The following is a 16,416-nucleotide window of genomic DNA, read 5'->3' as shown; positions in this document are numbered from 1 at the left end:
AAACTCATAGCCGCTAGCGACAAAAAACAAAACAAAACAAAACAATATTTTAATTGCATCGTCCAGAAAATAAGGAATTCTGAAATACAAAGATGTAAAATTCCGGTGTAGACGTTAAAGGTGGGCCACTGACTCAAAATGACCCACCAGCTGCTGTTGTTCAGTCGTAATACGCCGTCTTATTGATGGCCAAGTAGCAGACATCAGGAAGACAATCATGATGATGGAGGTTAAAGATGGTGGAAATGAAGTCCCGACGGTGAAGCACTTTGTCCCTTTACAAATCCTCCTTCCTGCATTGTGATAAACAAATTGAGCTGTCCTGCTTTCAAAGGTCCTGATGCAATTATTCCAACTGCTTTTATTTCTCTGAGGAATTGGGACCTGTCTGCGCTGAAAATCGCACCCATATTTTCTGGCATTAACTTGATTTATGGAGACGGTCAATAACATTTCCTGGACATGATATGCTCGACAGAGGACTTCGATGTCAGCGCTTGGCTTTTATCAGAAAGTGGATCTTTTGATTTGTTTAGAAATGTCAGCGGAAGACTCAACGAGAAACTACAAGCTTATCGGATATCTGTCCGAAAGGACAACATGTAGATGCTAGATAATAGATAAACTATGATTTATAGTTGTTTACAATTAATGCGGTGAGTGTGGTTAAAAAGCAGAGGGATTACAAAATGTGCCGGTCGTCAAATTGTTTGCTTATCTGTCTCTGAACAAATAGATAACATAAATACATTCAAACCCTAAATGTTGATTGTGAAGATAAAGGGCTTGGGCAATGGATGGATGGATGATCAGCCTGATCTGTATCGAACGATATGTAGCGTTTTATGATGATCAGAAGCATAATTTGCCGATACGATCAATCTTCTTCTTCTTCTTTTCCTTTCGGCTTGTCCCGATTAGGGGTCGTCACAGCGCGTCATCTTTTTCCATCAAAGCCCATCTCGTGCATCTTCCTCACTAACACCCACAGTCTTCATGTCCTCCCTCATCACGTCCATCATTCTTTTCTTTGCTCTTCCTCTCGCGGCTAATCTTTATTCCTCTCCTTTCCAGTGCGTGTTCTTTCGTTTCTTTCTTTCTAATTGTTCCCCCACCTGCTCCCTGCTTTCCCTGCATATCACAATATCATTTGCGAACATCATGTTCCAAGGGGATTCCAGTCTAACCTCGTCAGTCAGCCTATCCATTACTACCGCAAACGGGAAGGGGCTCAGGGCGGATCCCTGATGCAGTCCCACCTCCACCTTAAATTCCTCTGACGCACCTACGGCACATCTCACCGCTGTTACGCTGTCCTCATACATGTCCTGTACCATTCCAACATATTTTGCGCCTCCCCTTCTAATCCACCTCTGCGAGCAGGCAACAAAACATTATGTAACCTAGCAAGCTAGTGCTAGCACTGACGATTTTGCGTAAACATGCCGCCGTTCTGTCAAATCACACTCTAAAGTTTTTGGTGTGGGTGAAGTAATTTCATTACAATGATTAATTACAGTAAGTTAGCAGCCATCATTTCCATCATGTTATGTAATGTTGGTTTGACCTGACTGATTAGAATATTTGACCCGAGTAGAACAGTGATTTCCAACCTTTATGGAGCCAAGGCACATACTTTACAACTGAAAAATGTCTCAACACACCAACAAACAAAAATGTCACAAAAAGTGGCTACGTTAATTACTGTATGTACTTCCTGCCCTTGAATAGAAGACTATTCTTTTGTTCAGTCTGTCAGTATGCCTAAATGGCATAAATAGAGAAACAATGATACATTATTTATTGTAAATTGAGCCCAAGACTGTCATTTTTCACAACATACAGTGAAGAAAACAAGTATTTGAACACCCTGCTCTCCCACTTGGAAATCATGGAGGGGTCTGAAATGTTCATCGTAGGTTCATGTCCACTGTGAGAGAGATCATCTAAAAAGAAAAATCCAGAAATCACAATGAAAGAGTTTTTAATTATTAATTTGTGTGATACAGTTGCAAAAAGGTATTTGAACACCTGTCTATCAGCTAGAATTCTGACCCTCAAGCACCTGTTAGTCCGCTACAAGTCAACCTCCACTCCATCGAATATCCCGAATCAGATGCACCTCTGTGAGGTCCTTAGCTGCATAAAGACACCTGTCCACCCCATACAATCACTAAGACTTGAACATGTAACATGACCAACAAGACCAAAGAGCTGTCCAAAGACACCAGAGGCAAAATTGTACAACTCCACACGGTTGGAAATGGCTACAGAGAAATTGCCAAGCAAGTTGGTGGAAAAAAAAGGTCCACTGTTGGAGCAATCATTAGAAAATGGAAGAAGTTTAACATGACGGTCAATCTCAACCAGAGTGGAGCCCCACGCAAGATATCACCTCGTGGGGTCTCAATGACAATTAGAAAGGTGAGGAATCAGCCCATACAGAGGAGTCATGGGAGAAAGTTTTGTGGTCAAATGAGACCAAAGTGGAACTTTGTGGTTATAATTCCACTTATCGTGTTTGGAGGAAGACGAATGATGAGTTCCATCCCAAGAACACCGACCCTACTTTGAAGCATAGGGGTGGTAGCATCATGCTTTGAGGGATTTTTTTCTGCACATGGCACAGGATGACTGCAGTGCATCAAGGAGAGGATGACCGCGGCCATGTATTGTGAGATTTTGGGGAACAACCTCTTTCCCTCAGTCAGAGCATTGAAGATGGGTCGTGGCCCGGCCTTTCAACATGACAATGACCCGAAGCACACAGCCAGGAAAACCAAGGAGTGGCTCTGTAAAAAGCCTATCAACTACCTTTGCCTACCTTTAGAGGGAGCTGAAACGCCGTGTTTCTCAGCGACAGCCCAGAAAGCTGTCTGATCTAGAGAAGATCCGTGAGGAGGAGTGGGCCAAAATCCCTCCTGCAGTGTGTGCAAACCTGGTGAACAAGTACAGGAAACGTTTGACCTCTGTCATTGCAAACAAAGGCTACTGTACTAAATATTAGCATTGTTTTTTCTCAGGTGTTCAAATACTTATTTCCAGCTGTATAACACAAATAAATCGTTAAAACAAATCATACATTGTGATTTCTGGATTTTTCTTTTTAGATGATCTCTCTCACAGTGGACATGAACCTACGATGAAAATTTCAGACCCCTTCATGATTTGTAAGTGGGAGAACTTGCAATATAGCAGGGTGTTCAAATACTTGTTTTCATCACTGTCAAGACAGTAACACAAAAGTGTATATTTTCTTTCCACGTGTTCCTCTCTGTTGTCACAGCTATTGCCCCTGAGTCTCTGGAAGCTCAGCAGCTTGCTGACCTCCCTCCTGTTTGCTTCGGCGCTCACCAACAAAGCCGACTGAGCTGCAGGCTCGTTGACTTAAGACATGACCGACTCGCAGCCTGTTGCCTGGGGTGCTTGTCTACGCTTCATTTTGTCCTGCGACGCCGTGGCCAGCTGTAAATGCGAGATGAGTCATAGGCGAGTCCCCCCTAGCCAGTGTGCAGTGACGCTCCGGGGCGCCCTTCATTCACTGCCGTTTATTGCGAGGATTTTCCTCACTTAAGTTAGCAAAGCCAGACCGACGACACAATAAAATTCTACCCGATGTGAATTTGAATGAAGGACGAGCCTCAGTTTCAGGATTTCACAACTCTCATAAGCAAGGCATCAAGTGGACGTACAGTAAGCATGCTGTTGTGCTAACAGAAAACATGCAGATAGTAGTTGCTAAGGAACTGCTGCGGTGACGGTGTTGGACGGTGATAATTATATTACTGGAACATGATTGCGTATGAAGAATTAACCAGAATATGATGGTGAGACAAGACTGCAGTTCCAGAGTAAACCAAGTCATGCTCGAATACGCCCACTGGACGTTAACCTCGCCAGACAGTGTGACACAACTACTGTGGCTGGAGGACACGACAGTCTGCATCAGACTTCATCAGGCATTGGAGCAGGCTGCTAAGAAGGAATATGTACTTGGCAGACTACTCAACGACATATTTTAACCACTTCGGCACACAAGTAATGTAAAAAACAGTGTTGCTTCAGTGCAGGGAGCGTGGGTTCAGTTCCGACTCAGACAAGATTAGCCAGATTACACATTGGACCGGCAACCTAGTGGTAAATGTAATCTGCCTTTTGTGTGAAGTCACAGAAACCATGAATTAAGAATTTTGCTTGAATAGCGGTTCGGAAAATGGATGATGGGTGTTCTCTGAAAACGTTTAGGTCTTTAAATATTGGACACCAGAGGGCACCAGGGATTATGCCTTGACAGAGGGTTGGTTCTGGTATAAAATATCCGTTTTGCCATAAAAGTATTAAGGTCTGGTAATACAGCACGTCTATGTACATAGAAGTATGACAGATCCTTTAGTTAACTGAAGCAAATTGTGGCGACAAGCGCTAACAACCAGAAGGCCCCGGTGAAGTAATTTTTTGCTCCACGCATTTAATTTATACTTGCTGTTAGACACAAGTAATTTAAGAACCACTGAGCACTGAAGTCTAGATTGTTGTTGTTGCCTCCAATCGATACAAATGTCCTCTACATCACTACTTTCAGGTAACGAGCACTTGAAATTAACATTTAAATTGAAGGTTTGCATTACAAGAGCGATTACTGACATTGCCGTTTACCTGCTCACTCAAAAACTCGTCAAATAAAGTCAACAGGAAGCACCACCGTGGATTTATCTGTTGGCCATTGAAGGTTATCGGACGATATTAATCCAGGCAATTTCCAGTCCAGAAATTGAGTGGGCCGCCAAAGTGCCACCTTGAGTGGCTAACTCATAAAATTGCGGTTGTTTGATTGTCCGTGTTTCACGCAAAGGTGGTGTAAAGTCAAGTGAGAAATAACAGCCCAATTTTTAAAATAGCCCAATTTCAAGTAGGTGCACGTGCCTAAATGGCCAATTGTAATCATGATTATCGTGATACACACATTCTAATATTGTACTTGTAGTGGCGAGAATGAAGCTAGCTTGTTACTCCTGACGTAAAATAGCTTTAAAAAATAACTTGTCTACCGTTAAAAAAAGTTTCCAGTCAGTACTACTCGATGTGTTAGTCAAACAGTAGCTACAAAAATCCCCTTCTGCATCAGAACGTTGTTAAACATGCTGTAATCAAACCATTGGATTGCTTTTAGCCGTGTAGCGTAAGCTAACGTTGGCTACCACCAGACATCAATAATTCCTGAACTCATTTATACAATCTGCAAATCGGAATTAATGTTTAATATCGACACATTGTGGTCATAGGACACTGTTATGTATTTTAGATGAAGTGGGAAATCACCAAAAGGAAATCACGTCCCTGGGTGGGCTCGAACCACCAACCTTTCGGTTAACAGCCGAACGCGCTAACCGATTGCGCCACAGAGACATCTGATACCGGAATTACGCGGCTGCTACTATTATCTCTACAAAAGACGCACGGAAATGTGTTACAGTCTGATAGTTTGTCCAGATAGTTGTTGAACCTATCAATGCAACCTAGTTTTTGGTGTATTTATGTTTATTTGAAACATTTTGTTTGCATGACACTTGCTACTTAGTATAATCAAAAGACTGACGTTGGAGGAGGAAGCCACGTCCATGTGGGAGCTTGACAATTTCCCCATTTCATTGGATTTAAAGTGAAATAATACATAAATTACAGGTTTACTATTTCCCGTTAAAAGGGCTTTTGATGAGGAAGTATCGCAATAAAAAAATATGCATAGTATTTTGTCTGGGTTATGTAAGTTTGGAGGTACTTCCGCCTGACACAATGACTCATGGTCATAATTTTGACTTTTGCTCAAACTATGGTTTGAACGCCCAAATCAACATTGCAACATCTTTCAATTTGTGTCATCATCTTCCTTGAACCAAGAAGTATTCTACTAGCTGACAAAAAAAGTGTAATTACTACTTTTTTTCCTCACTTTTGTCAAAAGTTTGAGAAACCTCAGGCCAGAATTGGCAGGATTTCCCGATTGCAGCCAGGGAAGACTGTCAGCCCAACAGGTGAATTACAAAATTGACTTCGCGGTTTTAAGGACGTGGCTGTCCTGTCTGATACATTCAAATGAGTCCACAAATGTTCTTTTTGCCTGCGACTGTCCTTCCCTGCCCACTTATGTCCAGCTCGGCGGGACTATTCTGCATTCCGGTGCACAACATCTTTTGTGTGTGTGTGTGTCCTGTTCTTCACCCTTGTGAAGTAAGAACAGGACAAGAGGACAGGACAAGAAAAGGAGAAAACTCATGCGAGACAAGGATAGTGCACCCAGTTATATGGAGGTTAAGAACCACAGCCTTCACTTTTGTCCAGCTCGGTGGGACTTTTCTGCATTCCGGTGCACAACATCTTTTTTGTGTGAGTGTGTGTGTGTCCTGTTCTTCACCCTTGTGAAGTAAGAACAGGACGAAAGGTCAGGACAAGAACAGGAGAAAGCAAATGCGAGACAGGGATTGTGAACCCAGTTATATGGAGGGGAAGGACCTCGCCCAATCGATGGAGGATGCAATGGGGGCCAGGGGTCCACCTGAGAGGAACCTTGTGGACAGGACACGTCCCACGCAGAGGGATCCAGGTTGGTCCGCCAGCTCCTCCAAGGTTTCTCAACAACTCCCGGTTCCACACTCATTCGCCAAATGCTGGCAGGTGGTGGCAAATTAAAAAACTAATCATTTCAAAAACTGAATCCGTTCAATTCTTTCACTTAAAATATTTGTTCTTTAGATCGAATCGTTTGCAAATGTAACAACACTATGGCTTTTTTTTTTTTTTTTTAAATCAATCTCTCTTCCGTACCTTCATTTCCTTCCTCGGTATTGATCTTCAAAAGAGAACGCCTGTCGGTGCTTCTCAACGCTGTTGTTGCCACGTTGTATTCTACAAGTGGTTTTCGTTTCTCACGAGCACGAAACGCTCGGTGACCCTGCCAATTACGCCTCCAGGAAGATTCTAAAATAGCAGTGTCTGACATTTCACTTTCAGTATAAATGTCAAGGATAACCAAGGTCAAAAGTCAAACATTGAGAGCACCCGAGTTTATTGTAACTGGGTACAAGATGTTGACGTGTGGGAACAATTCCTTGTTGGTCTGTTTCTGAAAATAACAACAGTACCTCATCACTGGATGGGTACAAAAGTGATCTTCATATTGCTTCTCTTTGATGACAGATTTTTCTGTACACGCCTCTGAAGCTCGTCATTGCCAGGCAGCATGTGCAAGGTGCTACATCCAGGGCGAAAAATGGGCATTGGCACTTTGCCGGCTGTGTTTCACAGCTGTGCGACACTCTTCAAGGCTCAGTCTCAGCTTGAAAATGTGCATCACTATGCTACGCGCTACACAGTCAGTGCGCACAGTACTTGTCGGGAGCCTTCATCCTGCGTTGACCGTCTTACCAATCATCCGCAACTTCTACTCTAAACCCTGAGCCATAAACCTGAACCTCAAAGGTCCACTGTCATGAAATGCACGATTTTTAGTATGTTATTAATGAAAAAACAGCAGCCGGTATGGACCCATCCGCTTTTTCACCACAAAACATGATTTTGACGTATATGGCTTTTTGGAACTCCCGCCATGAAAATCCTCTCGATGGATTTGTTTTTGACAAGAAGCGGGAAGTGACGTACAGGGCAGTAGCGCACTCAAGCGGTGTCGTCTGTTTATACTAGTTTTACCTACTGGAAGGTAGCTCGTTGTTCCGTCGCGTTAGCCAAAATGCCGACTTGTTGTCTTGCTGGATAATGTTCGAGCACTCAGGAGGAAAGATTCGCCCCTTCATACTTTTCCAAAAGACCTTGTTCGTCGGGAAAAATTGATTGCACGGGTGCAAAGGATGAAAGACTTGTGGGTTCCAAATGACAGGTAGCTGTGTATACAGCTTCTAAAAAATACAATAGTTGTGGGGGTGGGGGAGGGGGGTAATCTGTAAATCAGGGGTGCTAAATGTGTCGATGTGCGCATCAGAAGGCTTCCGTCCAGCAGCCACTGAAAGACGGCCTCTACAGGCCTTGAGGATCGGCCCCGGCCTTAGCACCACGGCTTCGGCCGGGGTGGCTCGTCTCTGCCGCAGAGGTGGATTAGAAGGGGAGGCGGTTTGGGCGCGGTGCCGTCGTTGCTCACGTATGGCGTTAATTTTATCATTGTCGCTCGCAGGCGGCCTCGTCATCATTGCTCGCCCCTGCGGGCGCCATTGTTCATCTCCGGGGAGGTGGTTTGGCCACATGTGGTTTGGCCATGATCCACATATCATCTAAATATGGCTCGAAACGAGAGGGCAATATTGCCCCAGTCACTTCACTCGGTTGTGAGATGTTCCCGTCTTCGAAAAGAGCTTCCGTGTCAGAAGGGGCGTGTCCGTCTCCCATATTAAGGGCCACAGCATGTTTTCAATGGTGAATGTCCTGGTGTGACGTCACGGACAGAACATGCAGCCAATATGGCTACCACTTGAATGTCGAATGAGACTTACGCAACTTTACGCATGGGTGACGCGCTCTCCGCTCATATTTATTTTTTCGTAATAGACATTTAAGTGAATCATGTTATATGTATTTTTCATTACAATATCTATTTGAGAATGTTTATAGGCATGACACTGGACCTTTAATACATAGAACAAACTACAATCCTAACCCATATCTCTTAGAAGCTTCATACTTTTTCTTCACCCTGCAAGGAAAATGGGGTTTTCGCTCGCTTTCGAGCATTCCTAAATGGTCTCGTTTTACCGTAGGAAGCTTGTTGTCACAGACGTTTAAGCTATTCCTCTCTCAAATGCATAACAATGAGGATATTAACAATGTGCGGGCGATTTAAATATGGCAAGTGGATAACTTCATTCTCTCAGCAGTTAAAGGTCAGTCACACACCAACTTGTCTGGAAAAATGAGGCGGACGGAATACCAAATAGGGAGAGCAATCCAAAGCATTTCAAGTCAAGGTATCGATGACCGTAAGAATCCAACGACGTTGCGTAATGACGGTGATGGTTTCTATCACGCGACCGTTTATTTACATGCCAGAGGTGCGGTGACTAGGATGAATGTCACTTTCTGGCACGCTTCCACAGTGTGTGAAGCAAGGAATACATTTTATGTGACGTGACGCTAATCCACGGTGCACTGATGAAGTGCTAAAACGGGGATAATTCACCAGATAATGAATCCTGCTTGATAAAAATGTTCTGCAAATGTCACTGATGACGCATAATCCCTCATTAACTGCCAATTTTTTTCATTTCCCCTTTTCACTCATGGATTTCTGGGCCCTGTTCTCCGAAAATGTGTTTTTTTAATGCTCAGATGAGAATGTCGAGATACTGGTCAGACTTCTGTCTCACGTCAACCCATGTGAACCAGGAAGTGGCCTGGAACTCAACGGTGGATGAAGACCGTCACTGTGGAACATCTGCCAAATGGTGACTTGCCTTTCAACGAAGAGATTCGGTGGCTTTGCGCAGTGGCAGTGTCGTAGCCTATGAGGTTTATCCGAGGCGCGATTATTGCTAGTTGAAAACTTTACCCAATACCCCGCCTTGACGACTTGGAAATATAGTCGGCTGTGGCAATTTTTGACGGTCTCTACGGAGACTAAGTCTAGATGTGAACAACAAAAAAGCGAATATCTGTTACAGACAGTAAAATGCATTATGGCCACTTTTGGCTTGTCCTGATCAGGGGTTGCTACGGTGTCATCTTTTTCCATCTTAGACTATCTCGTGCATCTTCCTCTCTAACCCCTCGTGCCATCATGTCTTCCCTCACAACATCCATCAACTTTCTCTTTGGTCTTCCTCTCGCTCTTTTGCCCTGGCAGCTCCATCCTCACCACCCTTCTACCAATACCAATCACTCTCTCACCTCTGGACATGTCCAAACCATCCAAGTCTGCTCTCGCTAACCTTGTCCCCAAAAGATCCAACTTTGGCTGTCCCTCTAATGAGCTCATTACTAATCCTAATCAGCCTGTTCACACCAAGCGAGAACCTCAGCATCTTCATTTCTGCTTCCTGTTTTTTCTCCAATCCGTCCATCATGGCCGGCCTCACCACTGTTTTATAGACTTTGCCCTTCATTCTCGCAGAGACTCATAGAACAGCAGACACCTTCCGCCAACTGTTCCACCCCGCTTGGACCCGTTTCTTCACTTCCTTAACACACTCACCATTGCTCTGGATTGTTGACCCCAAGTATTTGAAGTCGTCCACCCTCGCTATCTCTTCTCCCTGGAGGCTCACTCGTCCCCCTCGATCCCTCTCATTCACGCACATATATTCAGTTTCACTCCGGCTAATCTTCATTCCTCTCCTTTCCAGTGCATGCCTCCATTTTTCTATTTGTTCCTCCACCTGATCCATGCCTTCACTGCATATCACAATATCATCTGCGAACATCGTGGTCCATGGTTTCGTAACTTCCTTGAATGAGCACGCTATGTCGTCCAGTATATAGTGCAAACTACACGGGAAGTAGTGAGTGAGTGAGTGAACGACACAGCTGTGTACGTATTTTGACTTGTTTCTGGATTTTTACACACAACGCTGGCCGGTAAATGCAAATGTACCCCACTTTATTTTCTTACACCGTCTCTTGAAGCGTTATCTGTTAAGGTTGAAAAACGATGTATTCCTGGCGGTGAAAATGTTCACAAATATTCGTGTTCGTGTTAAAATGTTGGAAAAATAATTAATCGGCACGATGGATCAACCGATAAAGCGTTGGCCTCACAGTTCTGAGGACCTGGGTTCGATCCTGGCCTCGCCTTTGTGGAGTTTGCATGTTCTCACCGTGCCTGTGTGGGTTTCCTCCGGGCACTCCGGTTTCCTCCCACATCCCAAAAACATGTAACATTAATTGGACACTCTAAATTGCCCGTAGGTGTGATTGTGAGTGCAGCTGTTTGTCTGCATGTGCCCTGCGATCGGGCTGGAAACCAGTTCAGGGTGCACCCCCCTCCTGCCTGTCGACAGCTGGGATAGGCTGCAGCACTCCCCGCGACCCTCGTGAGGATAAGCGGCAAAATAAAATGGATGGATGGATAATAATGATAATAAATTACAATAGCAAAGCTCAAAATGGAAATTTTTGAAGGAAAAGGCACCTGACATATTCCTTCAGGCTTCAATTTTTTTTGTCCTTTGTGTCCATTTGAGTTGATGATGTATGGTTGCCACGCGCGATCATGTCAGACAAAAAGGAGAAAAAAGAATGAAAAGCTTTTTGGAACACAAGGGAAGAGCCAGGGAACTCCTTTCCATTCTATGGTTGTCATAGTAACCTATTAGCCCACGGGAGGGTTCGCCTGCTCAGACGTCTTTGTTTTTATGCACGTCATGTAACATTTGGGGTATGCCTGAAGCTGTGACTCCTTCGAGAATAAACATACACTATATTGCCGCGTAAGAAGTAAAACAAAAAAAAAACATAACCCGACGTTATCATACGTTAATGTATAGTTTGTGGCTGACCTTGTAAATCCAACCTGTTTCCAAATGAGCAAAGATGGACAATATCGCACGAGCTGGCAGATGGTGGCACATGCATAGCAATCGTGCAGCGGAGCATTTATGAGCACAGCGAAGATAAAATAAATAAAATGAGCGGGGCGGCCAAAGTCTTTAAGATACTGTATATTTATACCCGAGGAGGTTTTTCCCAGCCTGGTAATGAATTACACGCGGGTGATTATTTCCACCAGGGCAAACATGTTATCGAAGGCCCTCCAAACTCTGCACACTTTGATATCTGCGTTTGGACAGCTGGTTTAATAGCCACGTGGTCGCCATGGAAACGCACTCGCTTTCTGACAGTGAGAAGAAACGAGACGCTGAGCGGTTGTAATCAGGAGAAGGCGTTGCTGACAATGGAAGGTACACCAGTTCCTTCAGTCATCTGTCTTGATTGCAGTACTAAGTAACAGCCTGTTGTTTTACAAGAGGAACAAAAGTGCAGGCAAGCGTGACCCGCTACCCCCCAAATAAAGTAAAGCTTCGGTTTTCGAACATCCCCCGTTTTCGAACAAATCGGTTTTCGAACGAAAATTTTGAGATTTTTTTTTTTTTTGCTTCTGTTTTCAAATGCAATTCAGTACTCCAACGCCCCCAACAAAACCCGGAAATAACATAATGTGTGCGGTGCAAGCAGTTGACCCACCCAAAACAGGCTTTGTGATTGTCTATTCGAACGGCCCAAGAAATAAAATGGAAATAGCATCGTGCCCGGCGCAAGGAGTTGACCCTCCGACAACGCGTTTTGTTATTTTCAATTCAAAAACCCCCCGAAATAAAACTGGGAAATGACATTACATGCGCGGAGGAATCAGCGCATTTTTGTTATTCTGTGTAACGCGGCCTCTATACACAGACGTAACCCGGTAGTGAGTGTTGTTTTTCTTCTCATCTCATTTTCATCATCTTGTATTAACGTCCAATCATGGCTCCAAAGAAATGCTCCCCCCCCCCACTCATTATTGTTTGTTTAAAGTTATTTTGCACTTTTGCTAATGAGAAAAGTTTACAAGGTTGGGGGCCCAGTCGCTACAGATACGGCAATGCACTCCTAGCCTAGCGTACTCTACTACTAAAGCATACATTTTAAGCAAAAAAGAAATACTTCTTAAATTATTTTATTATATACATTATTTAAACTATACATGTATTTCTACTATGCAGTTTATTATCAGGAGAAGCTAAAAAAATGCTTTAAAAAGCCCCATTTTTTTAGGCTTGGAACGTATTATTTCTTATTCCATTCATTGTAATGGGAAACATTGATTCGGTTTTTGTACAAATTCACTTTTCGAACCGTTTTCTGGAACGGATTGTGGTCGAGAACCGAGGCATCACTGTATTAAGTGAAATCCCTGTCATAGTTGGTTTACATTTTTTTTAATGAATCTTTGGTCACTATTTTTTTTTTATTTATAGGATGCTATAGGATGTTTTGTTAAATGTATTTACAGTGCATGTATTTTTTGTTTACAGTTGATGTTTTTTTGTATACAGTGTGCTTTTTTTCATTTCTTACACACACACACACACACACATATATATGTATATATATATATATATATAATATATATATATATATATATATATATATATATATTTTTTTTTTTTTTTTTTTAAGGCTAAAACTCCTAACCAGACACTTTATAAACTTTTTTTTTTTTTCCAGATTTCACATTTCTCACAGTTGTTGTCAACGTTGTCCTGCTTTTGGAAAAGATTCGTACCAGCTGTCGATTTTTTTGCTTTAACTTCTACGCAAAAAGTTACACATATGGTCACGGAACGAAGTAAATCCGGATCTTAAGGTTGCACTTTATCCCACCCAATATGCACCTCATCCTCTTTGCAGTCGAGTAAAATGAAGCAGTTAAAATTAAAAAAAAAAAAAAAAAAGAAGAGAGACTTATGAAAAGTTGTCAATTGGACTTTCCAGTCGAGTCGCAACTCTGTTCCTGCGGCTTCAGCCGCATTTCCGTGACATTTACCAAAAGGGCTTCGCGGCCGCAGGTGTGTGCCACCGCTCTGATTCATCCCGCTAACAATCCCCCCAATTTGAAGCTTTGCTATTTCCGGACGTCTCATCCGGCTCCAGGAATAGATTTGACTTTCACACCCGCTCATCACGAATGCAATCCAGAGTGGCAGTTATCCATTACTGTTACTCTGCTGTCGATGTGTAGTACATTCCGATGGGGCTTCTTCTTCATTCACGTCGCACGTGAGCTTCGGGTGACACGGTGGATCAGTTGGAAAGCGTTGGCCTCACAGTTCTGAGGTCCCCGGTTCGATCCCGGACTCGCCTGTGCGGAGTTTGCATGTTCTCCCCATGCCTGCGTGGGTTTTCTCCAGCCAGTCCGGTTTCCTCCCACATCCCCAAAACATGCAACATTAATGAGACATTCTAAATTGCCCCGAGGTGTGATTGTGAGTGCGGCTGTTTGTGTCCACATGCCCTGCAATTGGCTGGCAACCAGTTCAGAGTGTACCCCGCCTCCTGCCCGTTGAAAGCCGCGATACGCTACAGCACTCCCCGTGAACCTCGTGAGGATAAGGAGCAAAAAAGATGGATGAATGGATGGATACATTACAACCACTAGTTGTCAAGCTGTTTATAAGGTTTTTTATAAGTGATTTTTTTTTTTTGGTGTGTTATTTGGTGGTCTGCAATGAAACGCTACCTCCATGAGTGAAAATACAATCCGCTTGCCTTGTCACAGCCCCCAAGTTCCCCTGCTGGCTGTCATGGTAACTAAGGCCTCAAGACATCTTCATACACAAGGGTGTGGCGACCGCACTCACACGTGGAAAAAAACAAAGACTGTAAAGCGTATACACATCGAGCGGTATGTCGATTGGTTGAAGCCAGTCGGCCGCCGTCTTGGTACTCCCAAAACGTGTGGAGGACATGGTTTACAGGTTGGATTATGGTGGGGTATTTCTCAAAGTTTGGTGTGTAGAATTAAAATTGGTCGTGTGAGCTTGACATTTCTTCAGTTCTGGTAACAGGAAGTATTTTTTTGGTAAGCCAAAAAAGGTTAAGTGCAAAGAAAAGACATATAACACCGTGACGACCAAGAAACCTTGTATATTACCTCGGGCCTCATTTCTATGATATGTTAACCTTTCCTAAAATACACTGCGAAGCACTACCGTCATAAAAACATAAAATTTTAAGTCAATCAGTCAGATATATTTTTGGAAATAAGGACTCGCAATAGGAAAAATACATGCTAAATGCATTGTTCATTTGTTGTCTCTGCGACGTCCTATTTCAGACAGAAAATTTAAACTTGTTTCCCCGCATTTGAAACTCAAATTCAATTTGCAGAGTTCTGTATTATGAAATTCGTCAAAAAATTTCACAAAAAATGTGTTTTCTTGCTGATCCACTGATGAAGTTTGGAAAAATGTTGATATTGCTTTTTTGCAAAAAAAAAAAACGTTGGCCTAAAGGTGAAGCAGAGAGTGAACAGTGAACAACAACAACCGTAAACAAATTTTGTTCAAGTTATCAGAAAAAAAACAAACCAAAAAAAATTAACAAACAACCTTTAACAGTGTCAAAGTCAATCTTCAGTTTTGGTGGCCAATGTGCCATGCAGTCTTTTTTTTTTTTTTTTTTTTTAGATCAGTCCGCAACCCTCGTGGGCGATTTTGAAAATGCACTGCAGTTCTTCTCCAAGTCAGAAGTGTCGCTACAGCTGATATTGGCTAGGGTGACAAAGCGTGGTGTTTCCTCGGCATATTTTGGCCATTTCCGTTTGCCGTTTTGTTTACTTTCCTCAACAAGGTACAAAACAACAAAGATGGCGACCGTGGGGTAATGTCTGCTTGAACAAATCTACGCAAATGAGCAGATGATACGTCTGCAAAATGGATCAAGGAAAGCGGTGGCGTATGGGGTTTTTGGAGTCGGGAAGAACGGTGAGTACGTCATCATATTCAATCGTGAGAAATGCGCTCCATCCCTTTCCTCGCGTTCCCCCAGCAACAATTTTTTGACGCTTGTGCGGCAAACTACGGCGAAGTGCTGCCCGGGGCATTACGCGGAGTATAAAGAGGCCTTTACTCGCCATTGGGCCCGCCGTAGGGTGTTGATATATGGTTCAATTTCACAAGACAAGACTTGCCCTTTTCAAAACTGACGTCTAGTCTTCTCCTTCCTTATTTTCAAATTTTGTATATATGTTTATGAATGACGTTACCCCTCTACAGTGCACATTGTGTTATAGTAAAACTACTTGTTGAGGCACCTTATCCTTTTGGAATAAGTGTGAGAAAAAAGAAGCAATAAAAACTCGGAGGGCGGCACGGTGGGGAAGAGTGAGCTTCACAGTTCTGAGGACCCAGGTTCGATCCCGGCCCCGCCTGTGTAGAGTTTGCATGTTCTCCCCGTCCCTGCGTGGGTTTCTTCCGGGCATTCCGATTTCCTCCCACATCCTAAAAACATGCAGCCTTAATTGGACACTCTAAATTGCCCCTAGGTGTGATTGTGAGTGCGGCTGTTTGTCTCCAATTGGCCGGCGATCAGTCCGGGGTGTACCCCGCCTCCTGCCCGTTGACAGCTGGGATTGGGTCCGCACTCCCCGCGACCCATGTGAGGATAAGCGGTGAAGAAAATGGATGGATGAAAACTTGGAGACTAAATCCTATGAAGAGCTCGAGAAAGACACTAGTTTACCTGACTGGGAATTGAGCATTGAGAGTGTAAAATTTTAAACACTAGGGCGCTGCAACATATTCTGCCGGGTTTTTATCATATAATAATTTGTGCTTTGCGTCATTTCACAATTAGTAATTGTGGCTCAAAACAAGTGAATATATACGCTGCATCAATAGACATTTTGTATTAACATTGACAGAAAAACACAAACAATGG

The 16,416-nt window shown here is 43.3% G+C and overlaps 2 non-coding genes across 2 annotated transcripts; one reads left to right on the top strand and one right to left on the bottom strand.

The window, feature by feature from the left end:
* Window positions 1-5,332: 5,332 nt before the first annotated feature.
* Window positions 5,333-5,406, bottom strand: trnan-guu (transfer RNA asparagine (anticodon GUU)). Its single transcript has one exon. It is a non-coding gene; the product is annotated as a tRNA-Asn (tRNA).
* Window positions 5,407-9,476: 4,070 nt separating this feature from the next.
* LOC133502782 (U4 spliceosomal RNA) lies at window positions 9,477-9,618 on the top strand. The gene has a single exon (XR_009795582.1). It is a non-coding gene; the product is annotated as a U4 spliceosomal RNA (small nuclear RNA).
* The last annotated feature ends 6,798 nt before the right edge of the window (window positions 9,619-16,416 follow it).

The sequence above is a fragment of the Syngnathoides biaculeatus genome, chromosome 6, assembly GCF_019802595.1.
Source record: "Syngnathoides biaculeatus isolate LvHL_M chromosome 6, ASM1980259v1, whole genome shotgun sequence".
NCBI classification, from domain to species: Eukaryota; Metazoa; Chordata; class Actinopteri; order Syngnathiformes; family Syngnathidae; genus Syngnathoides; species Syngnathoides biaculeatus.
This window is presented reverse-complemented; position numbering and strand designations above follow the sequence as displayed.